Consider the following 15405-nt stretch of genomic DNA (forward strand, 5'->3'; position numbering starts at 1 on the left):
CCCTGCTCTGGCGCGAAACTGGACAAAGGAAAGGGGAGTGACCACTCCCCTGACCTGCACCTCCCCTGGGAGGTGTCCAGAGCTCCTCCAGTGTGCTCCAGACCTCTGCCATCTTGGAAACAGAGGTGCTGCTGGCACACTGGACTGCTCTGAGTGGCCAGTGCCACCAGGTGACGTCAGAGACTCCTGCTGATAGGCTCCTTCAGGTGTTAGTAGCCTATCCTCTCTCCTAGGTAGCCAAACCCTCTTTTCTGGCTATTTAGGGTCTCTGTCTCTGGGGAAACTTCAGATAACGAATGCATGAGCTCAGCCGAGTTCCTCTGCATCTCCCTCTTCACCTTCTGATAAGGAATCGACCGCTGACCGCGCTGGAAGCCTGCAAACCTGCAACATAGTAGCAAAGACGACTACTGCAACTCTGTAACGCTGATCCTGCCGCCTTCTCGACTGTTTTCCTGCTTGTGCATGCTGTGGGGGTAGTCTGCCTCCTCTCTGCACCAGAAGCTCCGAAGAAATCTCCTGTGGGTCGACGGAATCTTCCCCCTGCAACCGCAGGCACCAAAAAGCTGCATTACCGGTCCCTTGGGTCTCCTCTCAGAACGACGAGCGAGGTCCCTCGAATCCAGTGACGCTGTCCAAGTGACCCCCACAGTCCAGTGACTCTTCAACCCAAGTTTGGTGGAGGTAAGTCCTTGCCTCACCTCGCTGGGCTGCATTGCTGGGAACCGCGACTTTGCAAGCTACTCCGGCCCCTGTGCACTTCCGGCGGAAATCCTTTGTGCACAGCCAAGCCTGGGTCCACGGCACTCTAACCTGCATTGCACGACTTTCTAAGTTGGTCTCCGGCGACGTGGGACTCCTTTGTGCAACTTCGGCGAGCACCGTTTTACGCATCCTCGTAGTGCCTGTTTCTGGCACTTCTCTGGGTGCTACCTGCTTTAGTGAGGGCTCTTTGTCTTGCTCGACGTCCCCTCTCTCTTCAGGTCCAATTTGCGACCTCCTGGTCCCTCCTGGGCCCCAGCAGCATCCAAAAACGCCAAGCGCACGATATGCGTGTAGCAAGGCTTGTTGGCGTCCTTCCGGCGGGAAAACACTTCTGCACGACTCTCCAAGGCGAGAGGGATCCGTCCACAAAAGGGGAAGTCTCTAGCCCTTTTCGTTCCTGCAGAAACCTCAGCTTCTTCTGTCCAGTCGAAGCTTCTTTGCACCCGCAGCTGGCATTTCCTGGGCATCTGCCCATCTCCGACTTGCTTGTGACTTTTGGACTTGGTCCCCTTGTTCCACAGGTACCCTAGATTGGAAATCCACAGTTGTTGCATTGCTGGTTTGTGTCTTTCCTGCATTATTCCTCTAACACGACTCTTTTGTCCTTAGGGGAACTTTGGTGCACTTTGCACTCACTTTTCAGGGTCTTGGGGAGGGTTATTTTTCTAACTCTCACTATTTTCTAATAGTCCCAGCGACCCTCTACAAGGTCACATAGGTTTGGGGTCCATTCGTGGTTCGCATTCCACTTTTGGAGTATATGGTTTGTGTTGCCCCTATCTCTATGTTTCCCCATTGCATCCTATTGTAACTATACATTGTTTGCACTGTTTTCTAAGACTATACTGCATATTTTTGCTATTGTGTATATATATCTTGTGTATATTTCCTATCCTCTCACTGAGGGTACACTCTAAGATACTTTGGCATATTGTCATAAAAATAAAGTACCTTTATTTTTAGTATAACTGTGTATTGTGTTTTCTTATGATATTGTGCATATGACACTAAATGGTACTGTAGTAGCTTCACACGTCTCCTAGTTCAGCCTAAGCTGCTCTGCTAAGCTACCATTATCTATCAGCCTAAGCTGCTAGACACCCTATACACTAATAAGGGATAACTGGGCCTGGTGCAAGGTGCAAGTACCCCTTGGTACTCACTACAAGCCAGTCCAGCCTCCTACATTGGTTGTGCAGTGGTGGGATAAGTGCTTGAGACTACTTACCACTCTTGTCATTGTACTTTTCATAAGAGAAAAATATACAAAACAAGGTCAGTGTATATACACATAGCCAAAAAGTTTTGCATTTCCTCTTTTCACTCTTTTCTAAGTGCTGAAAAGTACTTCTAAAACTTTCAAAAAGTTCTTAAAAGTTTAAAAAGTTTTTTCTGTCTTTCCAAAAAGTTCTGAAAACTTTTTTCTCTTTTTCTATCACTTTAACTCTCTCAAAAAAATGTCTGGCACAGGAAAAAATTTTGAACTGTCCAAACTTGCATATGATCACCTTAGCTGGAAAGGAGCAAGGAGTCTCTGCATAGAGAGAGGTTTGAGTGTAGGGAAGAATCCTTCCTTAGAACTGTTAATTAATATGCTTAGAGTACAGGATAAGGCCATAAGTGCCCAATCTGTAGAAAAAGTAGCTAATGGTTCTCAATCTGATCCAGGGACTCCGCCAGGAAAAGGTTCAGGAAAGAAACTTCTCAGCCTGCCCATTACTAGACAGTCTAGCATAGTTGGTACAGAGGTTGAATCACACCATACTGATAGTGTGCTCTCACATTATGCTGGTAGCCAAGCTGTTAGGGTGCCCTCTGTAAGGGACAGGTCTCCTTCTGTTCATTCCCATCATACCTCTGTATCTAGAAATGTCCCTCCCACCCACCCTGATGACAGATTGTTAGAAAGGGAGCTCAATAGATTGAGAGTGGAACAAACCAGACTGAAGCTCAAGAAGCAACAGCTGGATTTGGATAGACAGTCTTTAGAAATAGAGAGGGAAAGACAGAAGTTGGGTTTAGATACCCATGGTGGCAGCAGCAGTATTCCCCATAGTCATCCTGCAAAAGAGCATGATTCCAGGAATCTGCACAAGATAGTTCCCCCTTATAAGGAGGGGGATGACATTAACAAGTGGTTTGCTGCACTTGAGAGGGCCTGTGCTGTACAGGATGTCCCTCAAAAGCAGTGGGCTGCTATCCTATGGCTATCATTTAGTGGAAAAGGTAGGGATAGGCTCCTTACAGTGAAAGAAAATGATGCCAATAATTTCCAAGTTCTTAAGAATGCACTCCTGGATGGTTATGGCTTAACCACTGAACAGTACAGGATAAAGTTCAGAGAGACCAAAAAGGAGTCTTCACAAGACTGGGTTGATTTCATTGACCAGGCAGTGAAGGCCTTGGAGGGGTGGTTACATGGCAGTAAAGTTACTGATTATGACAGCCTGTATAACTTAATCCTGAGAGAGCATATTCTTAATAATTGTGTGTCTGATTTGTTGCACCAGTACTTGGTGGACTCTGATCTGACCTCTCCCCAAGAATTGGGAAAGAAGGCAGACAAATGGGTCAGAACAAGAGTGAACAGAAAAGTTCATACAGGGGGTGACAAAGATGGCAACAAAAAGAAGGATGGTAAGTCTTCTGACAAGGGTGGGGACAAAGCTAAAACTGAGTCTTCATCAGGCCCACAAAAACACTCTGGTGGGGGTGGTGGGTCCAAATCCTCCTTTAATCAGAACAAGGAAAAGAAACCATGGTGCTATTTATGTAAAATAAAAGGCCATTGGACAACAGATCCCAGTTGTCCAAAGAAAGGCACCACAGCTCCTACCACTACAACCCCTACTGCTACACCTAGTGTCCCTACTAATAGCAGTGGTGGTGGGAGCAAACCTACTAATAGCCAATCCAAGGGAGTAGCTGGGCTCACTTTTGGTAATTTAGTTGGGGTTGGTCTGATTAGGGAGACCACAGAGGCTACTTTAGTCTCTGAAGGGGCTATTGATTTAGCCACTTTGGTTGCTTGCCCCCATAACTTGGAGAAGTACAAGCAACTAACCCTAATAAATGGTGTTGAGGTCCAGGCCTACAGGGACACAGGTGCCAGTGTCACAATGGTGATTGAGAAACTGGTACACCCTGAACAACACATACTTGGACACCAGTACCAAGTAACCGATGCTCACAACATAACACAAAGCCACCCCATGGCTGTTGTAAATCTCAACTGGGGGGGGGGGGTAACTGGTCCAAAGAAAGTTGTGGTAGCTTCAGATTTACCTGTAGACTGTCTATTAGGGAATGATTTGGAGACATCAGCTTGGTCAGATGTGGAGTTGGAGGCCCATGCAGCAATGCTGGGCATCCCAGGGCATATTTTTGCTTTGACAAGGGCTCAGGCCAAAAAACAAAAAGGACAGGGAAGCTTGGATCCTGGAACAATGGACCAAGTGCTCCCTAAAGCTAGGGCTAGTAGAAGCAAACCACTTCCTACTATCCCTCCCTCTACAGTGGATTCTAATTCTGAGGAAGAAGAATTCCCTCCCTGTGCAGAACCTACACCAGAGGAGCTGGAAGCAGACACTGCTGAGCTTTTGGGTGAAGGGGGGCCTGCCAGGGAGGAGCTGAGTGTGGCACAGCAAACCTGTCCCACATTAGAGGGTCTCAGACAGCAAGCTGTCAAACAGGCTAATGGGGATGTCAGTGACTCTCACAGAGTTTACTGGGAGGACAACCTCTTGTACACTGAGCATAGGGATCCTAAACCTGGAGCTGCCAGGAGATTAGTGATTCCTCAGGAGTACAGAAAGTTCCTCCTAACACTGGCACATGACATTCCCTTAGCTGGGCACCTGGGTCAAATGAAAACTTGGGACAGATTGGTACCATTGTTTCATTGGCCTAGGATGTCTGAGGACACAAAGGAATTTTGCAAGTCCTGTGAAACCTGTCAAGCCAGTGGCAAGACAGGTGGCACCCCAAAGGCACCCCTTATCCCACTGCCTGTGGTTGGGGTTCCCTTTGAAAGGGTAGGGGTTGACATAGTTGGCCCCCTTGACCCTCCTACTGCTTCAGGCAATAGGTTTATCTTGGTGGTAGTGGACCATGCCACAAGATATCCTGAAGCTATTCCTTTAAGGACCACTACAGCTCCTGCAGTGGCAAAGGCCCTCCTGGGAATATTTTCCAGGGTGGGCTTCCCAAAGGAAGTAGTATCAGACAGAGGAAGCAATTTCATGTCTGCATACTTAAAGGCCATGTGGAAGGAGTGTGGTGTAACTTACAAGTTCACAACACCCTATCATCCACAAACAAATGGACTGGTGGAGAGATTTAATAAAACTCTCAAAGGCATGATTATGGGACTCCCTGAAAAACTCCGCAGGAGATGGGATATCCTTCTACCATGCCTCCTTTTTGCCTACAGGGAGGTACCCCAGAAAGGAGTGGGCTTCAGCCCCTTTGAACTTCTTTTTGGACACCCTGTAAGGGGTCCACTCACACTTGTAAAGGAGGGTTGGGAACAACCTTTAAAAGCTCCTAAGCAGGATATTGTGGATTATGTACTTGGCCTCAGATCAAGGATGGCTGAGTACATGAAAAAGGCCAGTAAAAACCTTCAGGCCAGCCAAGAGCTCCAGAAGCAATGGCATGATCAGAAGGCTGTTTTGGTTCAGTACCAACCAGGGCAGAAAGTGTGGGTTTTGGAGCCTGTGGCCCCAAGAGCACTCCAAGATAAATGGAGTGGACCCCACACAATTGTTGAAAAGAAGGGTGAAGTCACCTACTTGGTTGACTTAGGCACTGCCAGGAGCCCCCTTAGGGTGCTCCATGTCAACCGTCTGAAACCCTACTATGACAGGGCTGATCTCACCCTGCTCATGGCAACTGATGAGGGACAGGAAGAAGACAGTGATCCTCTACCTGATCTCTTCTCTTCCACAGAACAAGATGCTCTTGTGGAAGGTGTAGTTTTGGCTGATTGTCTTACTGCTGACCAGAAAGATAATTGCATAAATCTCCTAGGACAATTTTCAGAACTCTTCTCCATTGTGCCAGGCACCACTTCTTGGTGTGAGCACACTATAGATACTGGAGACAGTTTACCTGTCAAAAGTAAGATCTATAGGCAGCCTGACCATGTCAGGGACTGCATAAAGCAAGAAGTTCAGAAAATGTTGGAACTAGGAGTGGTTGAGCACTCTGACAGTCCATGGGCTTCTCCTGTGGTACTGGTACCAAAACCCAATTCTAAAGATGGAAAGAAGGAAATGAGGTTTTGTGTAGACTATAGAGGTCTCAACTTGGTAACCAAAACTGATGCTCACCCTATACCCAGGGCAGATGAGCTCATAGATACACTGGCATCTGCCAAGTATCTAAGCACTTTTGATTTGACTGCAGGGTATTGGCAGATCAAATTGTCAGAAGATGCTAAACCTAAGACTGCATTTTCTACCATTGGAGGACATTACCAGTTTACTGTAATGCCTTTTGGTTTGAAAAATGCACCTGCCACTTTTCAGAGGTTGGTGAACACAGTCCTGCAAGGGCTGGAAGCTTTCAGTGCAGCATATTTGGACGATATAGCTGTCTTTAGCTCCAGCTGGGATGATCACCTGGTCCACCTATGGAAAGTTTTGGAGGCTCTGCAAAAGGCAGGCCTCACTATCAAGGCTTCAAAGTGCCAGATAGGGCAGGGTAAGGTGGTTTATCTGGGACACCTTGTTGGTGGGGAACAGATTGCACCACTTCAGGGGAAAATCCAAACTATTATTGATTGGGTTCCCCCTACCACTCAGACTCAGGTGAGAGCCTTCCTAGGCCTCACTGGGTATTACAGGAGGTTCATTAAGAACTATGGCTCCATTGCAGCCCCTCTTAATGACCTCACATCCAAGAAAATGCCTAAAAAGGTATTGTGGACAGCAAACTGTCAGAAAGCTTTTGAGGAGCTGAAGCAGGCCATGTGCTCTGCACCTGTCCTGAAAAGCCCTTGTTACTCTAAAAAATTCTATGTCCAAACTGATGCATCTGAATTAGGAGTAGGGGCAGTCCTATCACAACTTAATTCTGAGGGCCAGGATCAACCTGTTGCTTTTATTAGTAGAAGGTTGACTCCTAGAGAAAAGCGTTGGTCTGCCATTGAGAGGGAGGCCTTTGCTGTGGTCTGGGCTCTGAAGAAGTTGAGGCCATACCTGTTTGGCACTCACTTCATTGTTCAGACAGACCACAAACCTCTACTTTGGCTAAAACAAATGAAAGGTGAAAATCCTAAATTGTTGAGGTGGTCCATATCCCTACAGGGAATGGATTATACAGTGGAACATAGACCTGGGAGTAGCCACTCCAATGCAGATGGACTCTCCAGATATTTCCACTTAGACAATGAAGACTCATCAGGTAATGGCTAGTCTTATTGTCCTTCGTTTGGGGGGGGTTGTGTAGGAAAGTACCATCTTGCCTGGCATGTTACCCCCAATTTTCACTGTATATATGTTGTTTTAGTTGTATGTGTCACTGGGACCCTGGTAACCCAGGGCCCCAGTGCTCATAAGTGTGCCTGAATGTGTTACCTGTGTAGTGACTAACTGTCTCACTGAGGCTCTGCTAATCAGAACCTCAGTGGTTATGCTCTCTCATTTCTTTCCAAATTGTCACTAACAGGCTAGTGACCATTTTTACCAATTTACATTAGCTTACTGGAACACCCTTATAATTCCCTAGTATATGGTACTGAGGTACCCAGGGTATTGGGGTTCCAGGAGATCCCTATGGGCTGCAGCATCTCTTTTGCCACCCATAGGGAGCTCTGACAAATCTTACACAGGCCTGCCACTGCAGCCTGAGTGAAATAACGTCCACGTTATTTCACAGCCATTTTACACTGCACTTAAGTAACTTATAAGTCACCTATATGTCTAACCTTTACCTGGTAAAGGTTAGGTGCAAAGTTACTTAGTGTGAGGGCACCCTGGCACTAGCCAAGGTGCCCCCACATTGTTCAGAGCCAATTCACTGAACTTTGTGAGTGCGGGGACACCATTACACGCGTGCACTACATATAGGTCACTACCTATATGTAGCTTCACCATGGTAACTCCGAATATGGCCATGTAACATGTCTATGATCATGGAATTGCCCCCTCTATGCCATCCTGGCATTGTTGGTACAATTCCATGATCCCAGTGGTCTGTAGCACAGACCCTGGTACTGCCAGACTGCCCTTCCTGGGGTTTCTCTGCAGCTGCTGCTGCTGCCAACCCCTCAGACAGGCAGCTGCCCTCCTGGGGTCCAGCCAGGCCTGGCCCAGGATGGCAGAACAAAGAACTTCCTCTGAGAGAGGGTGTGACACCCTCTCCCTTTGGAAAATGGTGTGAAGGCAGGGGAGGAGTAGCCTCCCCCAGCCTCTGGAAATGCTTTGTTGGGCACAGAAGTGCCCAATTCTGCATAAGCCAGTCTACACCGGTTCAGGGACCCCTTAGCCCCTGCTCTGGCGCGAAACTGGACAAAGGAAAGGGGAGTGACCACTCCCCTGACCTGCACCTCCCCTGGGAGGTGTCCAGAGCTCCTCCAGTGTGCTCCAGACCTCTGCCATCTTGGAAACAGAGGTGCTGCTGGCACACTGGACTGCTCTGAGTGGCCAGTGCCACCAGGTGACGTCAGAGACTCCTGCTGATAGGCTCCTTCAGGTGTTAGTAGCCTATCCTCTCTCCTAGGTAGCCAAACCCTCTTTTCTGGCTATTTAGGGTCTCTGTCTCTGGGGAAACTTCAGATAACGAATGCATGAGCTCAGCCGAGTTCCTCTGCATCTCCCTCTTCACCTTCTGATAAGGAATCGACCGCTGACCGCGCTGGAAGCCTGCAAACCTGCAACATAGTAGCAAAGACGACTACTGCAACTCTGTAACGCTGATCCTGCCGCCTTCTCGACTGTTTTCCTGCTTGTGCATGCTGTGGGGGTAGTCTGCCTCCTCTCTGCACCAGAAGCTCCGAAGAAATCTCCCGTGGGTCGACGGAATCTTCCCCCTGCAACCGCAGGCACCAAAAAGCTGCATTACCGGTCCCTTGGGTCTCCTCTCAGAACGACGAGCGAGGTCCCTCGAATCCAGCGACGCTGTCCAAGTGACCCCCACAGTCCAGTGACTCTTCAGCCCAAGTTTGGTGGAGGTAAGTCCTTGCCTCACCTCGCTGGGCTGCATTGCTGGGAACTGCGACTTTGCAAGCTACTCCGGCCCCTGTGCACTTCCGGCGGAAATCCTTTGTGCACAGCCAAGCCTGGGTCCACGGCACTCTAACCTGCATTGCACGACTTTCTAAGTTGGTCTCCGGCGACGTGGGACTCCTTTGTGCAACTTCGGCGAGCACTGTTTCACGCATCCTAGTAGTGCCTGTTTCTGGCACTTCTCCGGGTGCTACCTGATTCAGTGAGGGCTCTTTGTCTTGCCCGACGTCCCCTCTCTCTTCAGGTCCAATTTGCGACCTCCTGGTCCCTCCTGGGCCCCAGCAGCGTCCAAAAACGCCAAGTGCACGATTTGCGTGTAGCAAGGCTTGTTGGCATCCTTCCGGCGGGAAAACACTTCTGCACGACTCTCCAAGGCGAGTGGGATCCGTCCACAAAAGGGGAAGTCTCTAGCCCTTTTCGTTCCTGCAGAAACCTCAGCTTCTTCTGTCCAGTCGAAGCTTCTTTGCACCCGCAGCTGGCATTTCCTGGGCATCTGCCCATCTCCGACTTGCTTGTGACTTTTGGACTTGGTCCCCTTGTTCCACAGGTACCCTAGATTGGAAATCCACAGTTGTTGCATTGCTGGTTTGTGTCTTTCCTGCATTATTCCTCTAACACGACTCTTTTGTCCTTAGGGGAACTTTGGTGCACTTTGCACTCACTTTTCAGGGTCTTGGGGAGGGTTATTTTTCTAACTCTCACTATTTTCTAATAGTCCCAGCGACCCTCTACAAGGTCACATAGGTTTGGGGTCCATTCGTGGTTCGCATTCCACTTTTGGAGTATATGGTTTGTGTTACCCCTATCTCTATGTTTCCCCATTGCATCCTATTGTAACTATACATTGTTTGCACTGTTTTCTAAGACTATACTGCATATTTTTGCTATTGTGTATATATATCTTGTGTATATTTCCTATCCTCTCACTGAGGGTACACTCTAAGATACTTTGGCATATTGTCATAAAAATAAAGTACCTTTATTTTTAGTATAACTGTGTATTGTGTTTTCTTATGATATTGTGCATATGACACTAAGTGGTACTGTAGTAGCTTCACACGTCTCCTAGTTCAGCCTAAGCTGCTCTGCTAAGCTACCATTATCTATCAGCCTAAGCTGCTAGACACCCTATACACTAATAAGGGATAACTGGGCCTGGTGCAAGGTGCAAGTACCCCTTGGTACTCACTACAAGCCAGTCCAGCCTCCTACAAGCATAGGTTCATTTTAGAATTTGTTGTTATGCCTGAGGCACTCTCAGGAAGTAAGGAAGGCGAGCTACATTCGTGGTCATAGACCTTATGGATTCTAGTTGAGGTTGCTTATACCAAGCTAATTACATGGACTAACTCAATCCAGATGCTCTTGAATATTCTGACTGCAGTTAGGTAATCCTCTGCAAGCCCTCAGATTGGGCCTGGCCAGCTTATTTCTTCCTTCCCTGGACCCTAGTAGAAACAGCTCGGGTTGCAAATGTATATAGGCACCTTATTTGCTCTCCCTGAGCAGGAAGTAGAGATTTTACTACAGAAAAAGATGGCAGAACTAGTGCCAGAGCAGAAACAGGGCAACATGTGTAACTACCACTTTACTTCTTGGTTACGAAGAAGGATGGTGATGTCTATCCGATCATAGATCTCAGGATCTTGAGCTGGTTTCTGTGAAAGTAGAAGTTCACAATGCAGTCTCTGGTAGAAGCATTCCTTGTGTTGGAAGCTGAAGACTGCATTTGTACCTTTTCACATACCAATGCTGAAGTCACACAGGAAGCAAATCTCAAATGCTCATAAGTCCTAGTGTGTCCACACCTAGATGACTAACACCTCAAGATCAAGTCCCCAGAGATTTTGTTGCTCAACCTGTAAGCGACAGCATTTCTGCTATTCAATCTGGGGTTTTCCCTCAACAAGCCCAAATCTCCTCTGGTGCCATTTCAGTGCATCCTGTTTATGGGGGCAGTACTAGACACTACGTTGAATCAAACTTTCCCTCCTCTTCAGAGGATAAAGAATATCAACTAATACGTCTTCTCATCTATGGGCTATTACTGACTGTCTCGTTGTCGGTTCAACAGAATTTGCCTCATTTGACTCAAAATAGGCAGCCTCAATTCAGCTACAAAACCACTGCTTTATATCAGTGTTGAGAACAAAGGGCCTGGCAACTCAAAACGCAAGGAGCACATGACATCTCCACCTTTCAAAGAAGGCTGAAATTGCCTATTATCTTCAACTGAGATAGTAAGAGTAATATCTTTTTCAAGAAAAAGTAAACTTATTTGTACTGACACCCATCTAATTCTGAAAAGGCATAGGCCCTCATTATGAATTTGGCAGAGGCCACCTGCCAAACTCAAACCACAGAGAGACCGCCTATGCGGTCCAAACACCGCCGGCCCTATTGGGAACCACCATGAAAAGGCTGATGGTATGGGGACTCGTTATCCGGAGGGCAGTGCTGCTTGCAGCGCTGCCCTAGTGAATTAAAACCTCTGGGACCACCAGGCTGCCGGCTGGTGGCAACCTGACGGTGTTGGTGGTCCGACCGTGGTGGCTCCGCCATAGTCGTAATGTGGCGGTTGGATCGCACCATTAGTCTGGCAGTTGCTGCAACCAAGGCGTTGCTACAAGTATCTAGGATTATCTAGGATTTAACATTGCAAAAGAGCAGTTCTTCCTTTGGAATTGTTTGAATACCATTGGGAATACAGAGGAGTATTCTGAAAGTTGTGTTTGTGACTTTTTAGAAAATTTAGCTTGAGCTTTTCTAAAGACTGCAGGATTGTTATATAACACTTGAGATTAGACTGTGATACAACGGGAAAGATTAGGAAGTAAGAACTATGTTGCACACTCCCAATAATCTTTTAAGAGTTGCTGATAATCCTCAGTCAGTGCTTAGGGACAAAACTTACTCAAAGAGAGAAGTATGAATGAACAGGGTATTTACGATAATCATCTCTAGCTTCAGGATGAACATGTTCCACATCAAAATACATAGAGTTTGTTGCACAGAGATATTGCCAATGTATATCCATTCACTGTTGTAGCTAAACACAAGGCTGTCATGGCATGTTACTAAAAATGACTAATTTCCCTCTGCGTTCCCTCTGCATCTTGCATACCTCAGCATACAAGTGAGAGGTCACAGTGACAGATTCCAGTGTTTTTATTTTCTTTATTAGTCCAACCCCCTATGAATCAATCGAGTTGACTACTACAGTGCTGTTGATCATTGCTTTCCAATCATTTCTCCAGTCCTGGTTTTGCCAATGCAGAGTCTCAATTGGCAATTGACTTGTGTAGGATCTCTCCTATCAACTGAGGTTTTAATGCTGGTTGCATGTCTTTTCTACATGGTCCACAATTGTGTTTAATATCTGGAATGAGCTAAATTAATATAGGTTGTCCACCTTTTTTTAAATAAAGTTATAATTTCTTGCATTGTGTGTTCCAAGATGTTTGCTCATGCCAGTGTTTGTTTAAATTTTGACAGCCTCACAAAGCAAAGAAGCAAATGAATTATTGAAGTGGGTCTGGGTATGTACTTCTCAGTAGGAAGCATCTTGATGCTTTACATCTCACTATGTCCATAGATCTGCGAATCTCTTTACCCACCACACTAAGCCAAGCCTATCTTTCTGCTCATTGAAAGCATATGAAGTCACAGAGCTACCCCTGTATTCACTCGGAGGGGATGGCTCCACGGAAAGTGTCTGGAGCCTGGCAGGGTGAGGCAGTCTAGGGGATACTTACATGAAAAAGGGAAGGCCAGTAGCATGTCTGCCGGTGGTTGGGTTTTGAGATGGGTGATTCACTGGGATTTGCTGCCCTCTGGCTGGGGGTGAGGATGGCAGTGGGCAGTCTTATTTGTGTAGAACACACTTGGTTGCTCTGGAGCGCTTGGGCAGGGCACTGTGGATGTTGTGTAAGCAAATTGACAGCTCTTCAGGTTTTGTGCATACAGACGTCAGCCCCACATGCACACTTTGTTTTTCTACATGCGTTAAATGCTTGGCATTGAAAAACATGGCATATGCGTGTTTCCCTGTGTTTAAATTGTTAGAATCTAAGAGACGAAATATATGATTGATGACAGAAGATATTAAGCATGGGCAATAGCCAAATAATAAATGACAAGCATTCCGAAAAGAGGTGGCTGCAGAGAAAAGTCCCCCCAGTATATTTGACCAAATATGCAGATTAAGAGTGAAATACCTGCAATTCTGTATCTGGAATTGAAACAACTAAGTTGGATGGTTGCAGCCCATGTTTTCCCTGTTCTATCCTATGCTGGAGTGCTCCTCCCACCTTCTCCTGTCCAGTCCCTGTGGCAAGAAGTGGTATCCAGTGTCTTGGCTGTGACATGGGAGGATCTAGCTTGCACGACCCCAGTGACACATCTTTGACATGACATCTTCCCCCTTAATGAAGAACAACACACGTTATTAATGGCTGTCAAATATTGAAAGTGACTTACTTGAAATGTCTCAGAGCAATGTGCTGTTTTTGCCTTCTTCAAGGTTAAACAGACTAGTGTGTCATGATCTGTAATGTAATATAATGCCACGTGAAATGATGTTCATTTGTTTTAAGTAAACGATTAATTCACCCAGTACAGTCTTGGTTCTGTGAGAATTTCCTTGATACATTTGCAGAAGCCTATTAATAAATTGTACCATTCTTTAATGCCAAGGTATCATCTCTCTGCAATTATTAGTGCGTCTTCCTTCCCTGTTTTGGTTCTAAGCTATAAAAATTTATAAAAGCCATTGCAGAGACCAGAAGAAAAGGTGAAGTGCAAACCCAGCAGTGGTTTATCTACTCCCAGGTACTGTTCGAGGTGCATATGAAAGTATAACAGTCTCTGATTCTCTTTCAAATCAATCAGTCCCTTTTGCATGTGTTTGCCTTTGAGAAGATAAGGAGCTTACTGAAAGGAAATTACAGCGCTCCCTCAAAGAGCTAATCTCCCCTTGTCTAGAATTTGCAGCAAAAAAACAGGGCAAGATTTCTATTCCCAAAGATTGGTTTCCGTTTGCTGATGGAAGGTAGAATATAAATGATCGCGTTTCTTTCTTAAAACAATCAGACTGAATGATTTATATTCTTGAAAGTCAAATAAAAATAGATTAAAGAAACAAGCAGAATGATTTGTTCATGATTAAAACATCGGTTAAACAACAATGGTAAATGATCAAGATTGCCTCTGTACTCACAAGATACGTTTGTCTTTTTGTCTCAGGTCATTTTGCATAGGAAATGTGTGCAGACTATGCCTCAGTAGCGTTTCCTCTTTTACAACATAAACAAACTACCAGGCAGCAAAAATGAATATGTAATAAATAAATGAAGACAAATCAATTTGTGTTATTCCTTTGGTTTTCCTCACCAGGCAAAACGTGGATTAAATTGATGTTACACTATGGCTCAGATTTAAGAGACTCTATCGCCATCTCACGACACATTAGCGTAATTATTTTACGCTAATGTTTCGTTAGATGGACAAAAACTGCACCAAATTTACAAAGTGTTGCAATGCAGGCATTGCACCACTTTGTAACTCCTTTGGTCGTATTATGACCACGCCAGGCATAATGTATGCAAGGGGGGCATTCCCCCATTGGGGGGGGGGGAATGGTGCAAAGAAATCTAAAACATTTCTTTGAGTCTTTGTTTCGGCATTTTTAACACCTGCTCAGAGCAGTAGTTGAAAAGGGGGCCCACCATTTTTTATAATAGGCCCCTATGTACTGTTAGGAGCTAGCGGCAAAATTTTGGTGTTAACCCTGAACAGTACATCAATAGCGTCAGAAATTCTGAAGCTATTGCCCTCTTCCCTGCGCCACGGTGCACAGTATTTTAAAGATGGCGCCCAAATGCTGGTTTTAGTGGGGTGCTAAGGGGCGCAAGGAGAGTGACACTGTACTGGCAGAAGTATGCACCCTGTCCAAGTAGGGACCACAATCCTAGTCAGGGTAAGTCATAACACAACCTAAAATATGCTGTGCTCACCCTCCGGTAGCTTTGCACAGAGCAGGCAGGCTTAACTTAGAAGGCAATGTATAAAGTATTTGTGCATTAACTCATACAGTAGCATAGTGAAAACACCACAATAAGTACTCCAGACCAGTTTAGCAAAATAGATAATATTTGTCTGAATAAAATAAAACCAAAATGACAAAAATACCATATGCACAATTTAAGATATCACTTTCTAAAGGATTTAATGAGTCTCAATCCTCAAGAATCAGTAGTTGTATCCTTTGAACACACAGTACCTGGGATGCGTAAAAGATAATGTGGCAGAGGGTTCCAGAGGAGGAGATGCGTTGGAAGTAAAGCAATGCATCGTTTTTCTAGCACAGTAAAATTGATGTGTTGTAACTTCCCATGCAGCAAGTGGATGC

General features: G+C 45.9%; 1 protein-coding gene across 2 annotated transcripts in view; it reads left to right on the forward strand.

The window, feature by feature from the left end:
- Positions 1-15405, forward strand: part of STK32B (serine/threonine kinase 32B) — a 1635948-nt gene that overhangs the window by 548951 nt on the left and 1071592 nt on the right. The gene's annotated exons all lie outside the window — the stretch shown is intronic.

This window comes from Pleurodeles waltl, chromosome 1_2 (assembly GCF_031143425.1).
Source record: "Pleurodeles waltl isolate 20211129_DDA chromosome 1_2, aPleWal1.hap1.20221129, whole genome shotgun sequence".
Lineage (NCBI taxonomy): Eukaryota > Metazoa > Chordata > Amphibia > Caudata > Salamandridae > Pleurodeles > Pleurodeles waltl.